At 43.4% G+C, this 26475-nt stretch overlaps 1 long non-coding RNA gene across 1 annotated transcript; it reads left to right on the forward strand.

Moving 5' to 3' along the window:
- Nucleotides 1-829: 829 nt before the first annotated feature.
- Nucleotides 830-2186, forward strand: LOC145341486 (uncharacterized). The gene is made up of 2 exons (XR_013886372.1): nt 830-1077; nt 1632-2186. It is a non-coding gene; the product is annotated as an uncharacterized LOC145341486 (long non-coding RNA).
- The last annotated feature ends 24289 nt before the right edge of the window (nt 2187-26475 follow it).

Below are 26475 nucleotides of genomic sequence, written 5' to 3' on the forward strand. Positions count from 1 at the left end.
GCATCAGTGCTAACCATTATGCCCGTGCTGCCTCTGTGAAAATCCCCTAGTGGCCACACTCCAGTGTATGTTTTGGGGACATTGAGGGAGAAATTTTAGGATGACCAATGCTCCTAACCAGTACATCTTTCAGACTTGTGAGAGGAAACTGGAGCACCCTGAGAAAACCCACACTGGCTCCGCACAGACTGTGACCCAAGCTGGGAATTGAAACTGGGTCCTTGGTGCTGTGAGGCAGTAATGCTAACCACAGACAGAAGTGTGTTCCTTCCACAACCCTTGCACTGACTGGACCTGTCTCTTATACTGTCCAGACCAGCGATAATGTTATCTGCAGGAAATATGTGGACCAACTCTTGACTGGAAGAACAGATCTACCAAAATCAGAACCTGCAAAGAATCCAGATTTAATCATACAAAGTCCTCATCTGAACTTCCTACAATCCTGATGTGGAGATGCCGACATTGGACTGGGATGAACACCATAAGAAGTCTCAGACCACCAGGTTAAAGTCCAACAGGTTTATTTAGTGGTAAAAGCCACACACTTTCGGAGCGTTGTCCCTTCATCAGGTGAGTGGGAGTCCTGTTCATAAACAGGGCATATAAAGGCACAAACTCAATTTACAAAAAAATGATTGGAATGCGTGTCTTTACAGGTAATCAAGTTTTAAAAAAATGTGAGTGGAGACAGTGTTAAGCACAGGTTAAAGAGATGTGTATTGTCTCCGAACAGAAGAGTTAGTGAGAGTTTGCAAGTCCAGGCAAGTCATGGGAGTTACAAATAGTCTGACGTGAACCCAACATTTCAGTTGAGGCTGTCCTCATGTGTGCGGAACTTAGCTATCAGTCTCTGCTCAGTGACTCCGCGCTGTTGTATGTTGTGAAGGCCGTCTTGGAGAAAGCTTACCCGAAGATCAGAGGCCGAATCCCGTGACCGCTGAAGTGTTCCACAACAGGAAGAGAACATTGCTGCCTGGTGATTGTCGAGTGGTGTTCATTCATCCGTTGTTGTAGCATCTGCATGGTCTCCCCACTGTGCCATGCTCCGGGACATCCTTGCCTGCAGCGTATCAGGTAGACAACGAGTTGCAAGAGTATGTACCGTGTACCTGGTGGATGGTGTTCTCATGTGAGATGATGGCATCTGTGTCGATGATCCGGCATACCTTGCAGAGGTTGCTGTGGCAGGGTTGTGTGGTGTCGTGGTCACTGTTCTCCTGAAGGCTGGGTAGTTTGCTGAGGACAATAGTCTGTTTGAGGTTGGGTGGTTGTTTGAAGGCAAGAAGTGGGGGTGTGGGGAAGGCCTTGGTGAGATATTCGTCTTCATCAATGACATGTTGAAGGCTCTGGAGAAGATGTCGTAGTTTTTCTGTTCCGAGGAATTACTGGACAACGAAAGGTACTCTGTCCACTGTGTCCCATGTTTGTCTTCTGAGGAGGTTGGAGCAGTTTGTCGCTGTGGTGTGTCGGAACTGTCAATCAATGAGTCAAACACCATATCCTGTTCCTATGAGGGCATCTTTCAGCGTCTGGAGGTGTCTGTTGTGATCCTCCTCATCTGAGCAGATCCTATGTAAATGGAGGGCTTGTCCATAGGGGATGACATTGATGACATTTTCTTTCTTTAGACGGATAGTGAACAATCATGGAAACAACTATATGATGACATCAACAAGTTCCATCCCACCATCAGACTCACCATGGACTACTCTCCAGGATCGATTGCATTTCAATCGGGAAACATTTCAGCAGTCACGAGCATTCAGCCTCTGATTTTTGGGTAAGCGTTTTCCAAGGCGGCCTTCATGACACACGACAATGCAGAGTCGCTGAGCAGAGACTGATAGCCAAGTTCCGCACACATGAGGATGGCCTCAACCGGGATCTTGGGTTCATGTCATACTATCTATAATCCCCACGAATTGCCTGGGCTTGCAAAATCTCACTAACTGTCCTGAATGGAGACAATACACATCTCTTTAACCTGTGCTTAACCCTCTCTTCACTCACATTGTCTGTACCTTTAAGATTTGATTACCTGTAAAGACTTGCATTCCAACCGTTATCTTGTAAATTGAGTTTGTGTCTTTATATGCCTGTTTGTGAACCCAGCTCCTCACTCACCTGTTGAAGGAGCAGCATTCTGAAAACTTGTGCTGCCAAACAAATCTGTTGGACTTCAACCTGGTGTTGTGAGACTTCTTCCTGTCTCTGTTCATATACATGCATTTCTGGTGGGGTTTTACTGGGTTACCAAAGGGTTAGGTTACCAAGGAGCTTGGGGATGTTAAAACTAAGCCAAAGTGGGATTGTGGTTGATGCAAACTCGATGGGCCAAATGGCTCTTTCTGTACTGTAGGGTTTCTATGATTTCTATGAAGAAGTGTACAGGAGACAGTGATGTTGCCAAGCAACATATATCCAGAGAGACCTATTGCTACACTGGAAGAAAGAAAAACAATGTTATTTCAGTTGTGGACACTGCAGGATGAAAACAATGGTCTCAAACCTGGGAGTGTCAGAGAAAATGGGAGAGAATTCCAAGGGAGAGTTCTTTGAGCTTGGAAACCCACATGAGGAAAACAGAGTTTCAGTAAGATCAGTTGGTTCATAAGAACATAAGAACATAAGAAATAGGAGCAGGAGTAGGCCATCTAGCCCTTCGAGCCTGCCCCGCCATTCAATAAGATCATGGCTGATCTGTCGCTGCTCAGTTCCACATTCCCGCCCTCTCCCCATAACCCTTAATCCCCTCTCTTATCAAAAACCCATCAACCCGCTTCTTAAAAATATTTAGCGAGGCAGCCTCTACCACTTCAACGGGCAGAGAATTCCAGAGATTCACCACCCTTTGAGTGAAGAAGTTCCTCCTCAACTCCGTTCTAAACCGCCCCCCCTTTATCTTGAGGCTGTGCCCCCTAGTCCTACTGTCTTTTTTGAGCGGGAAGAGTCTCTCCACCCCTATCCTATCCATCCCATTGCAGTGTAACAAGTATCTGTAGAGCTGATGAGCGATGTATGGAAATTTGATTTCAGATTGTGGGCTGTCCAACTGTAGTTCACCTCCTTGTCTACATGGACTGTGTAGTACTGTGACCATAATTGATGAGAAATCTGTAGATATCTGGGGGCATCTGTCACTTGTTTTCAGAGTGTAGGCTTATTAGCTTATATGGACTGTATACTTACCATGAATATTAGAGGATAGATGTGTTATCTTTATGCATTTGTTTGTATCTGTAAAAAGGTATAGTTGGGGCAAAGCAATAATCTAAATTGATTAATTTACTGGTGGTTGTATCAAAACATTTTCAAGTTTTTTGCCTTGTGCAATATAATTTTGTTTCCTTGTTTAAAACCTTTATTTTGTTGTTAAACATTCATCAACAGACTCCTGTGACTCTCTTCAGTAGTTGCCCTCCATGATTCTAAGCAAAAATCTATCAAGCCAGGCTCTACCCTGGGATCTGACTAATAGTAACATCAACTGGCATCACAACGTTATGAATAAAGGTGAAGATTGTAGTACTTTCTTTTCATTTCTTTTAATGCTGGCAATGAAATGCATTGTGCACATTCAAAAGATGGCGAACTTCCAACTAAATCATGTGACATCAAATGAGATGTTAATCTAGCATGTGATTTGAATTTTAATTATGTCAGATTTTTATTTCATTGTGCCAAGGAAAACTAGTATAACCTGCCTTTGACTCAAATTTTTAAAAATAAGCTTTAAACAGCTGAAAATCTTGTTATTATGGCACAGCTATTAGGGAAGTGCATTTTAGTAAAAATATTGAGAAAATGTATACTACATGTGGCAAAATATTACTATTTTAATCAATCGCTTATTTTCGTTTCAAAGCTAATCTGCAAATTTTAGTGCCTTGCTAAATAATATGGAACTTGAAACAATTCAATTTCTCTGGGAAAAATATGGGGATTTCTGCACAAGCACATGCACATATGTTGCTTATGACTTTAAGGTAAAGTAAAGTTTATTTATTAGTCACAAGTAATGTTTACATTAACACCACAATGAAGTTACTGTGAAGTTTCCCTAGTCGCCACTCTTTGACGCCTGTTCGGGTCAATGCAAAATTTTGCAAGAAGGAGGAACTGTTGTTTCAGATACAATGCTGTAAAGGTGTGGTATCCCTCTAATCCATACCTATACATAGTGAACCAAAAGAAGAAAGTAAATGTTCCAAAATACATCAAAGAGAAAAGCTTTCAGGTATATTTGTCATGGAATAAAGGTTTATTTTTCTATCAAACTGATTAACGCAAGCATGTGCACAAATACAAAACTAGAATGTGTAGGTATTGTGTGCTCAATCCAAATTTCAGAAAAAGGAGCTAAATCTTAACAGCAATGAAAAAGTAGCTGAAATTTTGACGAAAAAATTATTGTGCTTAAATGACACATTGAACAGACTTAGTTTACGAAGACTCTCCAGACAAGGCATGCCTCCAAGACTGAAGGAAGAGGATTTTCATTTTAAACTACTAGATCAACATTTTCAGGCTCAATGTAACTTCCCTGGTAGAATTTAAGGTCTGTGTAATGTGTAATGCGTAATGTTAAAAACAAAGATAAAATCAAAATACTGTGGATGCTGGAATCTCAAGCAAAAACTGAAAATGCTTGAATATCTCAGCAGTCTGACAGCATCTGTAGGGAGAGAATAGAGCCAACATTTCAAGTCTAGATAACCCTTTGTCAGAGCTGAGAGCAAAGAGAATCAGCAGAGATTTGTACTATGAGGATGGTGGTGGGTGGAGCAGTGGAATGGGACAAAGGGAATGTAAATGAGGTACAGAAGGCTGAGAAGGTAGCTAAAAGGTCCAGTAAGTGATCAGAATGTATGAATGGCAAAACAAAGGTGCAGATTGTTAAAGGACTGCCCGAGAATTATGGCATGCCCTGAGGAGGTCGGCGGGGTGGGGGGAGCGCGGGTAGTATTAAAGAGTGCTGGAATGGGGAAGTGGGAAAATGGAAGTGAGAGACAAGAATGATAAAATGGATGAATGAAATGAAACAAAATAAAATAAAAGGAAATTGGGTGAAAGCAGAGGAGAGGATTTGTTAACTTAATGTTTAGTCCAAAAGGGTGTAATATGCCCAAAAATACCTGTTGTATATTTTAGCACCCAGTGGAGTACACTTCTCTTAAAATACAGATTTATTTTCTTTAAATCTGCTGCTGGAAGTCAGGGTCTGGCCTTTTAGTGTTTTCATCTCAAGTTCTGGTCAGGTCAGTTTTTATCTTCCACTTTGAACCTGATCAGAAAGTTGAAATTTCTGCATTCCCACATAAACTCTAAGGTTGCAGTACATCAACTTCCTATATATGAGTCTTGTTGAAATTGTACAAGACATTGGTAACGACATACTTAGAATACCGTGTGCAATTCTGGTCACCCGATTATAGAAAGGATATTATTAAACTAGAAAGAGTGCAGAAGAGATCTGTTAGGATGCCACCAGGACTTGATGGATTGAGTTATAAAGAGAGGCTGAATAGACTGGGACTTTTTCTTTGGAGCGTAGAAGGCTGAGGGATGACCTTATAGAGGTCTATAAAATAACGAAGGGCATAGAGAAGGAGATAGTCAATATCTTTTCCCAGCAGAGTCTAAAACTAGAGGGCACAGGATTAAATGAGAGGGAGAGATACAATAGTGTCCAGAGGGGCAATTTTTTCACTCAGAGGGTGGTGAGTGTCTGGAACAAGCTGTCAGAGGTAGTAGTAGAGATGGATACAATTTTATCTTTTTAAAAGCATTTAGGCAGTTACATGGGTACGATGGGTATAGAGGGATATGGGCCAAATGCGGGCAATTGGGATTAGCTTAGGGGTTTAAAAGAAGGGTGGCATGGACAAGTTGGAAAAGGGCCTGTTTCCATGCTGTAAACCTCTATGACTCTATGAGCTGGTAAAATAGGAAATAAAAATTCAAGGATTTAGGAGGGATGGGAAATTTAAAGACGTCACATCAATAACTGTTGGGAAAAAGAGGTATGTGGTCTGTACTGGGATCTAAGGCAGCTTCCCATCTTACTTATAATGACATAAATCAGTCCTGTTGTTAATCGCCCTTCCATGTGATGATGGTAACAGAACTAGATAATTTCAGAACAGCAGAATGTACTATCCCCTCTAGATTATTGAGAGTCGTCAGAAATCATCCTAATCCCATCCTTGCCCATGTTAAACTAGCATTGAAATTAGAATCATGATGGTAAATACAACCAGGCCCAATCTGACGGAAACCTGAATAAAGTAGGCGGTGGGTTCCCTCCTCACAGAGACATTGGTGCGTGGAATTAAAATTTCTCAATTTTGAAGAAAGAACAATCAATATTGCCTACCACCCGATCACTGGGAATTCTCGGTCCACATGTTTAGCGCGGAAGAGATGAAAGAAAACAGACCCGAATCCCAGAGCTACTGTCTGTTAAAACCAATGTTTCCTGAACATTGTGCTGAATCTAAACGAGAGCCGCAGAACAAAACATAAAACTGGCATCGTGGAGCTTTCCTTTGTCCATTCAAAAGGTCCATTCTGTAGGTCCATTCAAAAGTTTGATGGCAGAAGGGAAGAAGCTGTTCTTGAGTCGGTTGGTACGTGACCTCAGACTTTTGTATCTTTTTCTTGATAGAAGTGGGAGAAAGTATGTCAAGGATTCGGGGGGTCCTTGATTATGCTGGCTGTTTTTCCAAGACAGCGGGAAGTCAATGGATGGGAGGCTGGTTTGCGTGATGGACTGGGCTACATTCACATCCATTTGTAGTTTCTTGTGGTCTTGGTCAGAGCAGGAGCCACACCAAACTGTTAAAGATCCAGAAAGGATGCTTTCTAAGGTGCATCCCTAAAAATTGATGAGTCGTAGCAGACATGCTAAATTTCCTTAGCCTCTTGAGAAAGTAAAGGCATCGATGGGCTTTTTTAACTATAGCATCAGCGCAGAGGGATTAGGACAGGTTGTTGGTGATCTGGACACCAAGAAACTTGAAGTTGTCAATCATTTCACTGTTGATTTAGACAAGGGCATGTCTTCCACTTCCTGAAGTTGATGACTATCTCCTTTGTTTCACTGGCACTGATGGAGAGATTATTGTCATCACACCATTTCACCAGATTCTCTATTTCTTTCCTGTACTCCATCTCATCCTTGTTTGAGATCCAACCCACTGTGGTGGTGCCATCAGCAAACTTGAAAATGGAGTTAGAGTGGAATTTAGCCACACAGTCATAGGTGTATAAGGAGTATAGTAGGGGGCTAAAATCACAGCCTTGTGGGGCACCGGTGATGAGGACAATCTTGGAGGAGGTATTGTTGCTGCCCTAACTGATTGCAGTCTGTGGGTCAGGAAGCCTAGGATGCAGTCACAGAGGGAGGAGCCGAGTACTAGGCCATGGAGTTTGGAGATGAGTTTTGCAGGCATAATGGTGTCGAAGGCAGTCAATAGGAGCCTGACACAAGTGAGCTTGTTATCTAGGTGCTCTGGGGTTGAGTGTCGGGCCGGGGAAATGGCACCTGTGTGGATCTGTTGCAGCGATAAGCAAATGTAGTGGATCCAGGCAATCTGGGAGACTGGAGTTGATGCATACCATGACTGACATTTTGAAGCGTTTCATAATGATGGATGTCAGAGCCACCAGGCAATAGTCATTAAAGCACACTGCCTGGTTCTCCTTTGGCACAGGGATGAGGGTACAGGATGTCTCAACTCTGCTCCACCCCATCCAGCATTCTGTTCAGGCCTCCTTTGGAAAAACCTCAGGATAGCCTTCCTAGCAACCACTCTTGCCTGGACTTGGAGCAAGTGCTGGAGAGGCATTTAAATGATACCCCCCCCCCCAACCCCGCCCCCCCCCCCCCACCCACACAGCCCCTCCCCCAGCATGCTTGGCTGGTACTGGGACAGATGAATTAGGGTCAGCCTCTCACAGTCGTGGTATGAAACTCGTAGTGCCTACAAATTGACACAAAAATTCACCAATGCTACCAATAGGCTTCTCACCTCTTCTTGTGCATAATGACTTTGCCAAAAAAAAAATGAAAGTTCGATCCAAGGTTTCTGCTTACCACACCTCCGCAGCATTCACTTCAACTTCTACTGCTTCTGTTCCTACCCCCTTATTGTCTCCGGACCCTGTTCAGGCTCCAAATTCTTGGTGCTTTATCCTGGCCTCCAATTGGCTTTCCTTAAATTCCTGGATGAGGGGCTGAATGGGCTGCTCCTGCTCTGATTTTCCTCTGTTTCTATGTAACAGGTTCTAAACGATTGCGGACATAGGTAAAGCAAAAGATGAGGAAAGAACAAAACAAAAGGCCTTTTGTAGGGTGAGAGGCAGAAGAGATTAATTACCACAAGGGATTATGTTGCAATGGTGCAATACAGGATGTTAATAGAAAAAATAGAGAAACAAAAGATGGGCCTGGTGAAAATTCAAATGTAATAGAAGCCAATTAATTATTTTTATTCATTCATGAGACATGGGCGTCACTGGCTGTCCAGCATTTATTACCCATTCCTAATTGCCCAAAGATAGTTGAGAGTTAATTACATTGCTGTGGCTCTGGAGTCTCATTTAGGCCAGACCAGGTAAGGATGGCAGATTTCCTTCCTTAAAAGATCGTAGTGAACCAGATGGATTTTTCTAATATTAAGAACATAAGAACATAAGAAATAGGAGCAGGAGTAGGCCATCTAGCCCTTCGAGCCTGCCCCGCCATTCAATAAGATCATGGCTGATCTGTCGTGGCTCAGTTCCACTTTCCCGCCCTCTCCCCATAACCCTTAATCCCTTCTCTTATCAAAAACCCATCAACCCGCTTCTTAAAAATATTTAGCGAGGCAGCCTCCACCACTTCAACGGGCAGAGAATTCCAGAGATTCACCACCCTTTGAGTGAAGAAGTTCCTCCTCAACTCCGTTCTAAACCGCCTCCCCTTTATCTTGAGGCTGTGCCCCCTAGTCCTACTGTCTTTTTTGAGCGGGAAGAGTCTCTCTACCTCTATCCTATCCATCCCATTCATCATCTTATACGTCTCAATGAGATCTCCCCTCATTCTTCTAAACTCTAACGAGTACAAGCCTAGTTTATTCAGCCTCTCCTCATAGCTCAATCCCCTCAACTCCGGTATCAGCCTAGTAAACCTCCTCTGCACTCCCTCCAGGGCCAAAATATCCTTGCGCAGGTGCGGCGCCCAAAACTGCACACAGTACTCCAGCTGCGGCCTCACCAATGCCCTATACAGCTGCAGCAAGACCTCCCTACTTTTATATTCAATCCCCCTCGCTATGAAGTCCAGCATCCCATTCGCCTTCCTGACCACCTGCTGCACCTGCAAGGTGGGTTTTTGCGATTCATGCACAAGGACCCCGAGGTCCCTCTGCACCGTCGCCTGCTGCAGTTTTTCGCCACGTAAGTAATAGTCCTTCCTACCATTCTTCCTACCAAAGTGGACCACCTCACACTTGCCAACATTAAATTCCATTTGCCATTTCCTGGCCCATTCGCCCAGCCTATCTAGATCCTTCTGCAGACTCTCCACACCCTCCGCACAATTTGCCGTTCCCCCAATCTTGGTGTCATCAGCAAATTTCGACACCCTGCACTCGGTTCCCTCCTCCAGATCATCTATATAAATGGTAAATATTGACAATGGTTTCGTGATGATCAGTAGATTTTTAATTCCTGATATTTTTTATTGAATTGAATTCAAATGCCACCACTTGCCATGGCAGGATTTGAATCCAGGTCCCCAGAACATTAGCTGAGTTTCTGGATTAACAGTCTAGCAATAATATCACTAGCCATCACCTCCCCTTAATTGCATGTGAATAAAAACACTGGAGACGTACATTATCTGAATAAAGTTAATCTGGCCTGTGGGAAGAACACTGAAATTATGATGTTTGCTTCCCTCTAGTGGCTCAAAGAATCGAATTGTTTCACTGTGATATTTGGAACTGTCTTTCAGCAAGAAGTTTTTTTAAAAGTTAGCGATACTCAGTGAGGTCAGCCAAGTGATATTTGAGGGCTTAAGCGGCACTCAGTGTTTTCAATATTTTATCAAGGAATATTTTAGTGAGATATTAAATATGATGCTTTTTATGACCACGGTAGCCCTATAATTTCTTCCATCGAAATACACATCTAGAAAATAAATACATTAAAAATAGTGGAACTCCTTCTGTAATACTAGAATGGCTCAAGGCAACTCACTACCACCTTAAGGGCAAAGAGGGACAGACAACAAATGCTGGCTTTGCCAGCGATGCCCACGTCCCATGAATGAAAATAAATTATAAAGCATTCAATTTGTTCTGTCTTCCACGTTCCGCTTCAGCATCCAATGTGGCCATTTTTGTTTTAGAAACACTTTTCTATTCCCCTAATTTGTTGTTGAATAAGGAATCAATCCGGTCGCTTCTGAATAATTCACGTCAGTATTTACTGCCAGTGTGGAATACTATTGCTACAATAATCCAATCGTCAGGCACCACTACTTCTCAATTATCTGTGTAAATTTTCCAATCTCTCAATATACAAAGCTCTTTGCAATCCCAGACAGGAAGGCTATGAGTAGTTAAAAAATACTCCTGGCTTGACTCACAATCGGAAGATTTCATGTGCTCTCTATTTGTAGCAAAGCAATTATCATTGTAGTCTATACAGACTCCAATTGCTACAAAAGGTATTTTGCTGAAATTTGCTGCATTTGGATTCACTTGGTACAATGATTTACTTCCTTACGAAACAACTTAACTGATGATGCTTTGGGGACCATCATTGTTTGAAAACGCTCAGCACCATCCTTAAACACCTAATTTAGACTTGCTATCGAATTGCTCCAGAAAATACTTCCAGCACATTATGGCATCAGTCACCTAGAGAGACAAAGCACGACTTCTTAAAAAGGAGGATGAGAGGCCTTTACATGGAAACAAAACTTGCAACAAGCGCCAAGAAATGTCCGTGCACTAACAAGTGTCTCCATCACATTCAGTAGTGTTTCACTTCAAAATGCAAGTAATCTTTTCAAAACCTTATTTGATACTGAAAGCATGCAAATGTGACATGTTTAGGACAATTTGGTAATTGCTGTAGCTTTACATTATAAAAACCATTGTGAAGATTGTGGTTTTTACCTTTTGCAGGTTCCTTTCATCTGGAAAATAAATCTAGAAAAATCTACTGAAATTCCTTCACTAATTAAAGCAATTGTATCCTTGAACACAATTTAAGGCACATGCTCCTTTATAACAAACAATATTAAGCTAATTTGTCCTATAATCCCTAGTCATATCGCTCTCACTTCATGAAGATTCCAATCACATTATCTATTTGAGTTTCTTTTAGTATTACCTTATTTCAAGACAATTACCTACAGTTCCTTAATAATTGAAATTTCATGTTTATATTTTGACAAAGCGCAGAAGGAATATTTCAGCAACCTCAATCTTCAACTTTGAGTATTGATACAAAAGAAGGTATTTTAAAATATTTCCTTGCCAAAGGAATTATATTTATTTGTTCGTGGGATGTGAGACCAGAATTTTGTTGTCCATCCTAATTGTCCTTTGAGAATGCAGTGGTGAGCCACCTTCTTGATATAGTCTATCTAATATAGGTACAGTGCTTATAGGATATATTTACCATAGGAGGAATGCAACATGGGGAGGTAGTAAATTAGATTAGTCGCTGACTCAATGGAAGAAGCCAGAGAGTGGTAGTGGAGAATTGCTTCTCTGAGTGGAGGCCTGTGACGAGTGGTGTGCCACTGGGATCGGTATTGGGGCCATTGCTGTTTGTCATCTATATCAATGATCTGGATGATAATGTGGTAAATTGGATCAGCAAATTTCCTGATGGTACAAAGATTGGAGGTGTAGCGGACAGTGAGGAAGGTTTTCAAAGCTTGCAGAGGGATTTGGACTAACTAGAAAAATGGGCTGAAAAATGGCAAATGGAATTTAACGCAGACAAGTGTGAGGTATTGTACTCTGGACAGACGAACCAAAGTAGAAATTACAGGGTAAATGGTAGGACTCTGAAGAGTGCAGTTGAACAGAGGGATCTGAGAATACAGGTACAGAATTCCCTAAAAGTGACGTCACAGGTGGATAGGGCTGTAAATAGTGCTTTCGGTACATTGGCCTTTATAAATCGGAGCATTGAGTATAGAAGTTGGAGTGTTATGGTGAGGTTGTATAAGGCATTGGTGAGGCCAAATTTAGAGTATTGTGTACAGTTTTGGTCACCTACTTACAGGAAGGATGTAAATAAGGTTGAAAGAATGCAGAGAAGGTTCACAAGGATGTTGCTGGGACTTGAGAAGCTGAGTTACAGACAGAGATTGAATAGTTCGGACTTTATTCCCTGGAGCGTGGAAGAATGAGGGGAGATTTGATAGAGGTGTATAAGATTTTGATGGGTAAAGATAGAGTGAATGCAAACAGGCTTTTTCCACTGAGGCTAGGGGAGAAAAAAATCAGAGGGCATGGGTTAAGGGTGAAAGGAGAAAAGTTTAAATGGAATATTAGGGAGGGGCTTCTTCACACAGAGAGCGGGGGGAATGTGGAATGAGCTGCTGGATAAAGTGGTAAATGCGGGGTCACTTTTAACATTTAAGAAAAACTTGGGTTCATGGATGAGAGGGGTGTGGAGGGATATGGTCCCAGCGCAGGTCAGTGGGACTAGGCAAAAAATGGTTCAGCAAGAACCAAGACAAGAAGGGCCAAAAGACCTGTTTCTGAGCTGTAATTTTCTATGGTTCTATGACAGTATGGCTTGCATTATATCATGCCACTGGATGGCCAAAGAGTTCTAGAGGTAATGGAATATTTTTTGAAGTGTTATCAATGTGGTCATTAAGGAAGTACAAGGATTATGCATAGTGTGCTGATATTTATCCCTCAATCAACATAACAGAACACAGGTTATCTGGACAATACAACATTGCTTTCTGTGTGAGTTTGATAAGTTTCTTACGATGACTACACTTCAAAATGTACTTCATCCAATGGTCATGAAAAGCACTATATACATGCAAGCCTTTCATTTCTCTTTACACAGAGTACAGGACAGCTGCATCTTCCACTTCCCTGTACATTCCCTGGTGGTGTTACTGGATGTTATTCTGAAGTGGCATAAAGTACCTCTAGAAATCCAGCACAGAGCTATCTAAAGGTTGTATCAGTAAAAGTTACCACTGTACCTGCAACTTGTGTCAGCAGCCCTTTAATCTGAACTGGTTCAGAGCCCATTTGGAGCTCACCTCAATCTTTGGTGAGCAACGCATGAATTCACAGATTGTTGGTGGTGGTAGAGGCAAACTCGCTGGGGTCTTTTAAAAGACTTCTGGATGAGTATATGGGATCTAATGGGATTGGGAGTTACAGATAGTTCTATGGCTTGGTGGGTATAGATGTGATCGGCGTAACTTGTGGGTCGAAGGGCCTGTTTGTGCCGTAGTGTTCTATGTTCTAAACTTCAAAACAATGTTTTTGGAAGTTGCTTTAGCTGCTTTGACTGCATGACATCAGGCTAACATCAAAGCAAGCTGTTTCAGCACATGTAGACACCACATATACCCACACTTCTGTCCTCACACCACGCAAGTCATATAGGAAACAACAGGCGATGCGATCCATATCCAGCAAGTGGTGCAATCCTTCTGCGGTGCTGCTATATAAATTAATTTCTTGCTCATTGCCTGAAATGTCTTAGGTTTACAAACGAGCTTTTGTTTTTCATTGGAAAAAATGTAATCGTGTTTGAGTTACACTAAATGATTACCCAGCCATAAAGTTATTCGCCTATGCAAACTCATTCTTAAATGCAATTTACATCCAATGTTATTTCTTCAGTTTCATGCTGCCCAACTTTGCTTTGAAAAATAATTTTCAATATAAATAAGAAGAGAGAATGCTGGAAAGACTCAGCAGAGAGAGAAACAGAGTTAATTTTTCAAATTCATCAATTCTTTTACAGAACTGAAGAAAGGAGAAATGTGTTGGATTTTATACTGTATGAGATAAGTTGGAGCAAAGTAGAAGTTAGAGATAAATATCACTCATGGTAAGTGGTTGTGATGGGAAGAATCACTTCATAGTTGTCTGTAAATTCAAGCTCTACCTCAGAGCAGTTGGCCTGCTTAACCAACAAAGTGTTGCAGTTGTTTCTGTTTATAACACAATCAATATCTCAGGCTTTACTGGCAAATCTCTTAACAAGTTACTTGCCACACTCTGATGAGTTGCACATTAAGTGGGAGCTCGGTGGGAATCGGGTACCTGGGCTGGAGGGTATTGCACGCAGCACTCCCATTCACCAAAGGTTGCACCCATTCATGGACTCTCAAGAAACCTGCCCTTTTTCTGTGGTTTGGTGGAGTCCGTGGACCATGTTAATATAGGATGTTTTAGACTGCACTTTTTAGTTTCTTAAAAAACCTTTGTTCAGTTTTGTTTGCACTTCAGCCCCATGCCCCTGATCTAAGGGCACCCAGTGCAGAGAGGGGCGGGGAAGGAGGAACACATCCTCATGAACCCACTCCAGGGCCAGACCAAACTTATCGTCAACAGGTCCAGGTAACGGGTGATCAAGGGGGTTGCCTGATCTGAATGTCTTTCCCCCTTTCACGGCTATATTTGTGGCTGGGTGACTCTGGGCAGAGAGCATGCAATGTCCATGGGTACCATCAAGGTCTTCTGTGCCCGTTAGGTGCCGCAGGGAATGAGGTGCATTATCAACCCTCTTAAGCATCTTTAGGTTTAATGTTTTAAGTTTGATTTGTGATTTGTTTTTGTTTCGGGCCCTTTGCCTTTGAGGGGCAGTTCTTTTTATTTTGTCCCTCAAGTTATTTAATTTAATTTAATTGTGTTGCACACAGGAGTGGAAACTAGGAGAGATTTGACAAAGATGTTTAGGGCACAAGATAAAAGGCGTATTAATGGGAATGTTCTCACACTTCTGAGACTAAGTGTGTGGCAGGTGATGGTGCCTTTTCCGCTGGCTAAAATGGTGGGATCCTGTATCAGATTCTACACTTGACACCTCATTAATTATAAGAACAGCTGAATTTCTCATTGCATCACCTGACAGGCTCACAGCTGATTTGTCTGTCCTCTGTCAACTGTCAGATTTAAAGGTCATGATGTGGGTATGCCGGCGTTGGACTGGCGTAAACACAGTAAAAAGTCTGACAACACCAGGTTTTAGTCCAACCTATTTGTTTGATAATATACTCGCAAGCTTTCGGGTTAGCCCCTTCGTCAGGTGACGAAGGGGCTAACCCGAAAGCTTGCGAGTATATTATCAAATAAATAGGTTGGACTAAAACCTGGTGTTGTCAGACTTTTTACAGATTTAAAGGTCCCAGCACCATATTTAAACATCTGTCCATCATCACTCTCTCAAAAGATCTTCACCAGACTGTGCAGGATGTCAGCAACCCACAAGAAGAAGATGAGCAGCCTCAAGAAGTCTGTTCCCCGAATCAACCACTCTCCACCTGAACCCATCACCTGCATGGCACCCATGCCCACTTGGCCCTTTACCCATTGCATGTCGTGTCTTCATGAATCACTTTCCAGTAATTGATGTAGAATCTACTTGACCTCGCTGTTTGTAAAATTTTCAAGCAGACTTCATGAGGTCCAACTTTTCTTCCCTTGGTTTTTTTCTCTGCCTTCCTTTGTTTGTCTTTTTCATCCACCTCCTTACACTTCTGTCTACCATCATGAGCCATCGTCCTTTCCCCCCTCCCTTCCCCATCCCCTTGCACAGCCCTCCTTCCACATTGTCCCCTGATCTTCATCAGGAACAGCCAGCATTATGGCAGCCTGGCTTTGTTGCACTCATCTCAAAACCTCCTGTAAACTAAGGATTGCCTTATGCTTGAACGCTCTAGCAATCAGATTTTAGACTGATGTAGTTTCACGTTGGTGTGCTAGGAGTTTGAAAGACCTGATGGGTCACTGGCGCGCAGTTGTTTTAATGAGCATTAAAGAGATGCAAACAAATACAAATGGCATTCACACAACAAACTAGCAGGAAGACCGACCCACTGTTAACCAGCATTTGAGAGAATTGCACAGTCATTTTATGCTGGCAGGTTTCTGACTTATTGGCTCCTGCTAGTTTCTCTGCTCCATCTGCCACCGAACCTGCTGGGGCGGGATGGAAGATGAGTTGCTGTCCCTCCAGTATGTATTGGCCTTCACTGGAACATTGCAGTGAGCCAAGGGCAGACATGTGGGTGTGAGAACGAAGTAGTGACTTAAAATGAGAGGTGACAGGAAGTTTGGGGCCATGTTTGCGGACTGAGTGAAGGTGCTCCACAAAGCGGTCATCTAGTCTGCATTTAGTTTTCCCATTGTAGAAGAGATTACATTGGGAGCAGTGAATACAGTAGACCAAATTGAAGGAGGTATATGTGAAATAATGTTTCGCCTGAAAGGAGTGTTTGGGACTTTATACAGCGAGGAAGGATGAGGTGAGGTGCACCTTCTGCGATTGCAAGGGAAGGTGGCATGAGAAAGAGATAAGAAGTTGATGGTGATTAAGGAGTAGATTGGGACGTCACAGAAGAAATGGTCCCCATGGAATGCTGACAGGGAGCGTGAGGGAACAAAGTGTTTAGTGGTGGCATCATGCTGGAGTTGGCGGAAATTGTGGAGGATGATTCTCTGACTGCAGAAACTGGTGGGTGAAAGGCGAGAACAAAAGGGATCCTATCATGGTTCTGGGAGGGAAGGGAAGGGATGAGGGCTGAGATACAGGAGATAGACTGGGTACAGCTGAGTGGCCTGTCAACCAGAGTGGGAAGGATCCCTTGATTCAGGAAAAAAGAAGACATGTCAGAAGTGCTGTGGAAGTTAGCATCACTGGAGCAGAGGTGGAGAAACTGGGAGAATGGAATGGAATCCTTACAGTAAGGGGTGGTCTGAGGGATTATAGTCAAGATAGCTGTGGGAGTCAGTTTCTTTTACTTTGAAAATAAAGTTTGGCTTTTTAGCTCTAATGCTAAAAAAAAAATTAATTGCATCTGTTTTCATCTCATTACAATGTGTTGTTGAGCAACCGCATTTCATGCTGTTGATTCTTTTTAAGCGCCTCAATTTGAGATTATTGAGCACAAGATTTATGATGCAAAGTATTTGGATGAGATAAATGTCTCAATAAAACACCGGTCATTAATTTTTTCATTTAAATTTCTTTGGAATAAATTAACTCTTGCAGATTACTTTTAAAGTAACTTAATTGCAGAATAGCGTTCATGGGACAATGTGTTGCTACTTACAAATAGTCATTATAGAAAATAATGAACAAATGTGGATAAATAAATATATTTATCAGTCAGTTTGTAACTTGTTGATTCGAAAGGACAATTCAGAAGCCATTCACTCTTCTGTTATAAACCTGTGTATTACAAAAATAAATTCAAATGCAATGGAGAAGCTATTTAAATATTTTTCGATGTGGGAGAACCATTGCACAGTTTATTATATTTTCATTTCTTCTCAGTTTCAGTTTCCCTATAAGCATTGGAATAATCCTTCCCCATTCAATTCAAATAATGGCTGGATGATAAACTTTGAGATTTAGAATGTTTCTTTGTGGATGGGCATTGTTCAACAAGCGGTGGTGGGTCATGATCCACGGTCTACTGATCAGAATCTTGCGATGGAAGGTAAACGTCGTCTTTATGTTTGCCACGTTAAAATTAAAAAGCAGCCACCCAAATTCATGGTCCAGAATTCTCCCATGCCGCTTGCCACTGGAATTTTAGTGGGCAGATTGTGGGCAATGTGAAATGCCATTGACTGTCAGGGTGGAATTTCTGGCTTTTAGACTAGTGTGCTGTAGAATTCTACCCATGCTATTCCTTTTAGCAGAACATTGAACTATGATGAAGCAAAAAGAGGCAAAATTGACCTGATTGTCATGCATCTCAATGTCATCACGCTTTCGGGCAATATTTTGGTCGGTGGGTTGGATGCGTGCCCGCTGACAATTAAGAAGCTAATTTAAATGACTTACACACCAGCTGATCTGGATTTTACCATTTTTAGAATCCATAGAGTCCTGCAGTGCAGATTGAGGCCATTTGGCCTATCCAGTCTGCACTGACCACAACCCCACCCAGACCCTAACCACGTAACCCCACATATTTACTCTTCTACTCCCCTGATGCTAAGGGCAATTTAGCATAGCCAATCCATCTAACCTGTACATCTTTGGAGTGCGGGAGGAAACCCAAGCACCAAGAGGAAACCCACACAGACACAGGGAGGACATGCAAACTCCAGATAGACAGTGACCTGAGGCCAGAATTGAACCCAGATCCCTGGTGTTCTGAGGCAGCAATGCTAACCACTGTGCCACAGTGCCATCACCAGTTGATGTATGGGCATTATGGGCAGGCAGCCAATCCGTTTTTATCAGTTTGTCATCCTAGGGTGGGATAAAAAGAGCATGAACAAAGACAGGCTGAGATTGTGGGAGCTCTTGACACTCTTAGACTATAGTTTTATGAACATATTACCTGCTTTCTTTTGAGGTTTGTGCATCTTGTTTGGAGTTTTCAGGACATTCAGTCTTGTAACACCTCTCTGACATTTCCAACCCTTTGGCACCCTCAGTGCACAGGTAAATCCCATTTACATCTCTGCAGACGTGAACTGTGTATTCAGCAGGGAGCATCTTCTCTGAGGAGGAAGACAGGAGCCAAAGAGAGAGGAGACTAGGTGGTCACAGGCATCACCTCAGAGACCAGGTGCAGGCACAGGGTGTTTGCAGGTAGCAGTGATGGCAAGGAAGATGGCCCCTCAGAAAATGGAACTGGCCAGCTGTCAGGGTGTCCAGGCAGTGATCCAACTCTCTCGACATGACAGTGTCACAGGAGGCTCCAACATTCAAGGGAAGCCAGGTGATTGGGCTGGAGGTAGCCTCCAACTGTGTGGGTGGATACTCAATAACTGTGGCTCTGAAGGTCACGGTATCGTTTAACTGTTAACTGGAATTTTCTACAGGTCATGTTTGTGGAGCTGTACATAAATATGTTAAACTGGTGAACAGGCATGTGAGCCCATCTAGGCATCAGAGTATGGTGACTAGGGGATTTTCACAGTAACTTCATTGCAGTGTTAATGTAAGGCTACTTGTGACACTAATAATGACCTAAATTTATTCATCCATTTCATAAGAACATAAGAAATAGGAGCAGGAGTAGGCCATCTAGCCCTTCGAGCCTGCCCCGCCACTCAATAAGATCATGGCTGATCTGTTGTGGCTCAGTTCCACATTCCCGCCCTTTCCCCATAACCCTTAATCCCCTCACTTATCAAAAACCCATCAACCCGCTTCTTAAAAATATTTAGCGAGGCAGCCTTCACCACTTCAACGGGCAGAGAATTCCAGAGATTCACCACCCTTTGAGTGAAGAAGTTCCTCCTCAACTCCGTTCTAAACCACCCCCCCTTTATCTTGAGGCTGTGCCCCCTAGTCCTACTGTCCTTTCTGAGTGGGAAATTTCATAGCGAGGGGGATTGAATATAAAAGTAGGGAGGCCTTGCTGCGGCTGTATAGGGCATTGGTGAGGCCGCAGCTGGAGTACTGTGTGCAGTTTTGGTCGCCGTACTTACACAAGGATATTTTGGCCTTGGAGGGAGTGCAGAGGAGGTTTACTAGGCTGATACCGGAGTTGAGGGGGTTGAGCTATGAGGAGAGGCTGAATAAACTAGGCTTGTCAGAACAGAACAAGCCAGTAGGGCTGAGTTGTCCAGAGGCGTTGTGGCTCACAGGATTCCCCTACATCCAGGGTGCTATTGATTGCATCCCTGTGGTCATCAAGACGCCAGTCGACCAGCCGGGCATCATTGTTAATAGGAAAGCGTATCACTCCGTGGACATTCAAATCATGTGCAAACACAGAACCCAGATTCTACAGGTTTGTGCGAGACACCCTCGCAGCTCTCACGATCCTACATACTGAGACACTCACGTGTAAGGTTGTTCATGGCTCCAACTCACCTCAATGAATAGTTGCTGGGTCACAAAGGATATTCCTTGAAAAGGTGGCTGATGAAGCCACTCAGGCACCTAAGGGCAGAGGACAGATACAATCACTGTCATGTCTCCACAAGGGAGGTGGTTGAAAGGACAATAGGTCTGCTAAAATACGACTGCTCCAGGGGTGCCCTGCAGTATTCGCCACAGCGAGTTTGCTTACCGTGGTTGTCTGCTATGTTCTACAATATCTTGTTCTCTCCAGAGAGGAACTGCTGGACCAAGTGGACACTAAGGCAGGTACACTCACCTCAGAGAGGAATCCAAAGAAGACTCAGATGCAAAGCCCATACAGACACGTGGCAAAAATGAGCAGCTAGAAATGAGGAACCTTCAGGGAGGCACAGACACCAGGGAGTCCTTGATTCAGGGTTCCTTCATCTGGACTGCCAAGGCTTGCCTTCCATCTCAGTCCAAGGGCACTATGAGAAAACACTGCCTCAGTAATAAAGTTTGCTGCCCCAATCTTTTTTTAATCAGGATTGATGGTGCCAAAACCCCTCAAATATTCAGGACACTGAGGGATTGTGAGCAAAGTAGTCATTTATCTTTTGATATTTAAGGGAAACAAAAGAAAGTATACAATCTTAACTGATAAATACATGTGTGATATTGATAAAAAAGCAGAAGCCACTTGTGCAAACCCTTTGCTGTGCTACTTTGCCATAAGCTTATGTTTGCGGGTGCTACATCTTGATGCTGCCCTCTTTCCCCACTTTGCTGACAGAGGTTTTAGAGGCAGGCTGCTGATTGTGGTGTCTAGTTGGCCCTGATGACCTCTATTTGGCCATTGGGGTCTGAGCAGCTTCTGCCTGAGAGGGTGCACACAGTAGCATGGCTGGGCATCTCTCAATGAGCACGGACTCTGAAGATGGCAGGATGATTGAAAGAGAGGTGGAGGAGTTGCTCTCTTTGTCCAGGGTGCCATGAGAGGAGTCAACAAAGATGATAGTTGTCTGCCAATGTGAAGTATGTTTGTACCTTGCTGTTCACCACTGATGGATGTGCACCTATCTGAGGGACTGGGTACCACATCCATCTACCACACTGGCAGTGACCTCCTCAGGTCATAGCCTCGGCTCACAGGTCTAATTGTATCCAACAAAGATCTGAAATATTTATCATCTTTTACGAGTGACTGGTGCAAAATAGGACTTGGGGAAAACTTGCATGTGATCTATTTTTCTAATATAGCTCCTTCATTGTAATAATATCTTCATCATATTGATTAAACTCTGTGAGCTTAATGTAGGATTCTGTCGAACAACAGTATAGTGAGGGTGTGCAGGTCTGAGTGCAACCCCTGTCATGTTCAAGTCCCTGCTATCTTTCCCCTCTGTTGAGTTCCCCTCATTGTCGAATTGTCATCAGCCACCATCAGTGATTGAACTGTTGGGTGTTAAAGATGGTGACAGCAGAGATGGTGGGTGCATTAGTTACGCTATTCCAAAATTTCCTGGATTCTGGAAAGGCATGGACTGGAAGCATGCAAATGTGCCCTTCAAGAAAGGAGAGAGGCAAAAGGTGGGAAACTTTTGACCAGTCAGCTTGGTCTCTGTGGCGGGAGAGTTGCTGGAGTCAATCGTTAAGGAGAAGGTAACTGAGCATCTGAAAAAGCAAAGCTCAATTCACTAGTGTCAACAAAGTTTTGTGAAGGGCAAGTCTTGTTTGACAAACCTGCTGGAATTCTTTGAGGATGTAACCAGCATGGTAGATAATGGGGATCCTGTGGGTGTGAGCTATTGGGACATCCAGAAGGCATTTGATAAGGTGCTACACAAAAGACAGATTCAGAAGGTTAGATCCCAAGAGGTTAGGGATAGAATAGTAGCTTGGATTGAGGATTGGCTGACTGATAGAAAGCAGAGGTTTGGGATAAATGGGTCCTACTTTAGTTGCCAATCTGTAACTAGTGAGGTCCTACAGGGTTCAGTTCTCGGACTACAACTATTTACAATCTATATCAATGATCTACAAGCAGGGACAGTGTGTAGCATAGCATAATTTGCCGATGACACCAAAATAGGTGGGAAGGCTGTGATGAGGAGATAAGAAGTTCACAAATGGATACTAACAGGCGAGGGGAATGGGGAATGGGCCAGAATCTGCAGATGGAGTTTAATGCGGATAAATCCATAGAATTCCCACAGTGCAGAAGAAGGCCATTCAGCCCGTAGAGTCTGCATCGACCACAATCCCACGCAGGTCCTATTCCCGTAACCCCACATATTAACCCTGCTAATCCCCCTGACCCTAAGGTCAATTTAGAATGGCCAATCAACCTAACCCACACATTTTTGGACTGTGGGAGGAAACTTGGAGGGAGCCTATGCAGACACAGAGAAAACGTGCAAACTCTACACAGACAGTGGCCCGAGGCCGGAATTGAACCCAGGTCTCTGGAGCTGTGATGCAGCAGTGGTAACTTCTGTGCCACTGTGCTGCCCCTGTGAGGTGATCCATTTTGGCTGAAAAAAAAATAGGGGAGCAAATTACTATTTAAATGGGAAACAGATTCAAAAGGCATCTATGCAGAGGCTCTGGGTGTCTTTGTGCATGAACCTTAGAAAGTGGGTATGCAGGTGCAGAATGTTATAAGAAAGGCAAATGGAATCTTGACTCTTATTGAAGAAAGTCTAGAGTATAAAAGTGAAGAGGTTATTAAAATTATATAAGGCACTGGTGAAACCACACTTGGAATATTGTGTTCAGTTTTGTTGCCTTCTTTGAGGAAAGATGTGGTGGAACTAGAGGTAGTTCAGAAGAGGTTCACTAGATTGATTCCAGATTTGAAGGGGCTGTCATAGGAGTGGTTGAGTAGCTTGGACTTATACACATGGAGTATAGAAGAATGATGGGGATTTGATTGAGATATATAAAATGCTCAAGGGGATTGATAAAGTAAAAGTTAACCAAATGCTCCCCCCTTCTAGAACAGCATTGGACAAGAGTTCAAAGTTGTAGAGTAAGAGGGGACAGGTTTAAGACAGCAAAAAGACAAGGCAATGACCGAAGAAGAAAATTTGAAGTTGAAGGAGCCTCAATTAATTACATATCGCCTCAGCACTTTAGAGCAGACAGAGGAGCAAGTTTACTTCTCATAGAGGGTTGTGAAACTATGGAACTCACTACCCCAGATTGCAGTGGATGCAGAACCAATCAATGGATTCAAGAAAGAGTTAGATAAATATTTGATCAAAAGTGGGATAAAGGGCTATGGGGAAAAGGGAGGTAAGTAGAGTTAGGACGAGACGGAGATCAACCATTATCATATAGAATGGTGGAGGGCCGAATTGCCTACTCTCGCTTCATTAGACCAGCAAGGAAACATTTTTCCCTTCAAAAGAAAACACCCAGAAGCTTTACTCACCCGCCTTCCTTTACCAATACTCAAATAATTCTCTGAACAACCTTGAACCATATTTTCCTTTATTACTGATTCTAAAGGAGCATGTATCATCTGGAATAGTTACAGTTTTAATAGACATTTATTTTTCAGGTGCTCCTTTCCTGTTACTACAACCGGTTTCCTATTTAGTTTCTAACAATCTGCCTGAATAGGTCCTATTTTGTTACAATGGAAACACTCATGCCTCTGAATGTTAGTTCCACCTTCCGTACCTTCCCTTCTGAGCTGAGGTGAAATTTCCTGATCATTCCCAACTGTTTTTTCTCTTCCCTAACTGTTTATTTCCTTTCTCCATCCCACCTTCTATCTTTCTCAGTTTTGAAAGGATGCTGGAAAAAAGACTTGGGTTCTTTAGATCCGTTCAGGATCATCTAGTTCTGTTGCCTGTCTGACAGTTTTAACTTTGTGTTCCTCTTCACGAATTCTAATAACGAAAGGAAGTGAAACTTCAAATTCTTCATAAAGAATCACCTCTCTAAGGGCTTTGTATGTTCCTGCTACGACTGATGCCCATATTCAATGGTCAAAATGACTTTGCTTTACTCTCAGTGATTCGATATAGGTTTGACCAGGCTGTTTTCTTGAAATTTTGAAAGTTGCCATAGTCCCACCATAACTGCTCTTCCCACGTGCTTTCAGAAATCTACAGCTGGAGCATAGTGTCTGGCCTTATGATTACTTTTTCTAAAACTCTGGTTAGGTTAGCTTTTGCCTTTCAGTTGGAACCTAGACCAGGAAACTGAAATTCTCCATTCTCTGTGGGTTACTGCACATTCAATTGGGACTACGATGTTGTGGCCATTACGGAGACATGATTAGAACAGGGACGGGAACGGTTGTTGGCAGTTCTGGGATATAGATGTTTCATCTGGGATATAGATGCCCTGCGGCCTATGATGTCCTGGGCAAGTGTCCCCTGAAGGACTGGGACCACAAGGCCTCCAACCGGCTTTCCAGCGTCACAGATGTATGAACCGCTCTGTTCATCCCACTGCCCTTGAGACGCATCAGGGTACAAAAAGGGAGTCAGAAGCCTTAGTCTCCCTAGCGCAAGGCCCAGCGTGGTCTGCAACCCCTCCTCCTCCCTTGGAGTGGCAGTGGGCCCATTGGTCGCTCCATGGGACACATTCTGCAGCCCCTCAGCCTTGCCCTGCTGTGAGTGGATCACAATCTCAAGAGCTGCAGCCGTACCCCGCTGTGTCTTGGCACCGTCCCAGTGGGTCCCCTGAAACCTCTCGAGGCCCTCAGCCATGGCCCTCAGAATCCCAATAAGGCTGTCAAGCGGATAGTGGGAGACAGCCATCATGGACTTGGGGGAGTGGGAGACACTCCTGAGGCAATGTGTGGGAATGCAATGGGAGGGTGGGAAGGTGGAGGGAGGGTGGTGGAGTGGGGGGAAGGTGGAGGGAGTGTGGCTCACTGTGCAATCAGGGAAGGGGGTGTGATGATCACTCTGCAATCAGGGAGAGGGGGCCACAAGAGGGAGGGTTTGTGAGGAGGCACGCTGGGGGTGGGGGTCCATGAAAGAAGGTCGAGAATGTGGGGGAAGAGTCCCAATGTCCATGGCGGGGAGGGGGGTGAGGGAGACTGTGTCTGCAGGTGTGGTGGTGGGGTGGGAGGGCGCTGCTGTTTTGCTGCTTGCACATGCACAAGTGGAGCCTCTGACCTGAGCTGCCGGCTCTCAGGCCATTTAAGCCCTACCCCTTCTCCCTACAAGCCAGAAACTGTAGGAAAGATCTTTTTCTTGCTCCAGGAGCATAAGATCACAGATTTGGACTCGCCAAAGAAATCAAAGTCTTGATAAGACAGTTCAGCTGCAGCTCCTGTTTTCACCCTCATTCTGGATTTTCCTCATGAGATTGCCCAAGATGTATCCCAGCCTTGGGAATAGCTGGAAAATTTGCATTCTGAGTTACACCTGGACACAATCTACATGCTACAGTTCAGAAATGTAACTATTTCAAAATAGTCGGAACCTGTCTCAATGTGAATAAAACCTTTAAGTTTCCACATTGTAATCACAGTTTTAAATAATTTGAATCTGGGCAAATCCTGGATTTCTTTCCCCTGAATTGGGTATGTGGCTGGAGCTGCTGTTTCCATGTAGCAGACATCAAGAGTGAATTTCCGAAGGGATACAATCAGCGACAACAGGAGAAAGTTCCTCATGCTTGAGTTAAATTACCAGCAAAATGAATCAAGCAAATTTGTGCAATTTTGCAGCGAATATTCACTGTCGCTAGGTGTCGTAGATCAAACAGCCCAGACTGCTCGCTGATCCTTTTCATTCCAGTTTATGTCCGAAACGGCCACTGCCCGTCCTTTTTTGTTTTTCTTCTTCTTGCTAATTCGTTTCTTTTACTTCTCGCCGTCCGGGGGTTCCTAAAACTAGTCTTTGGGATTTAAAGCTGCGGGTGCATCTATTTCAGTTGAGGAAAGGTTCTGAGAAAATTCCTCTCCTAATAAATCTGCAGTATCCTGGGTGAAATGGAGTTAGACACTCAGACACATCAGAATATAAGGGAAGTAGCTCCGTGTTATTGTTCATCATTAGAAACCTGATCAACGCTTTTCCAGAAATGTACTTCATAGAATCATCGTGTAAAAGAGGCCCTTCGGCCCATTGAGTCTCGACTGACACATGAAACTCCGGAGGTCCCATCTTATCCCATTTACCTGCACCTGGCCCATTATGAACGTTATGGCATGTCAAGTGCTCATCCAGAAACTTTTAAGGATGTGAGGCAACTTGTCTCTACCACCCTCCCAGGCTGCACATTCCAGACCATCACCATCCTCTGGGTAAAAATGTTTTCCTCACATTCCCCCTAAACCTCTTGACCCTCACCCCTTGAGTCTATGTCCCCTCGTGACTGACCCTTCAACTAAAAGGAATAGCTGCTCTTTATCCATGCCCCTCCTAATCTCATACACCTCAATCAGGTCACCCCTCAGACATCTCTGTT

This window comes from Carcharhinus amblyrhynchos, chromosome 3 (genome assembly GCF_965287045.1).
Source record: "Carcharhinus amblyrhynchos chromosome 3, sCarAmb.v2.hapA, whole genome shotgun sequence".
NCBI lineage: Eukaryota > Metazoa > Chordata > Chondrichthyes > Carcharhiniformes > Carcharhinidae > Carcharhinus > Carcharhinus amblyrhynchos.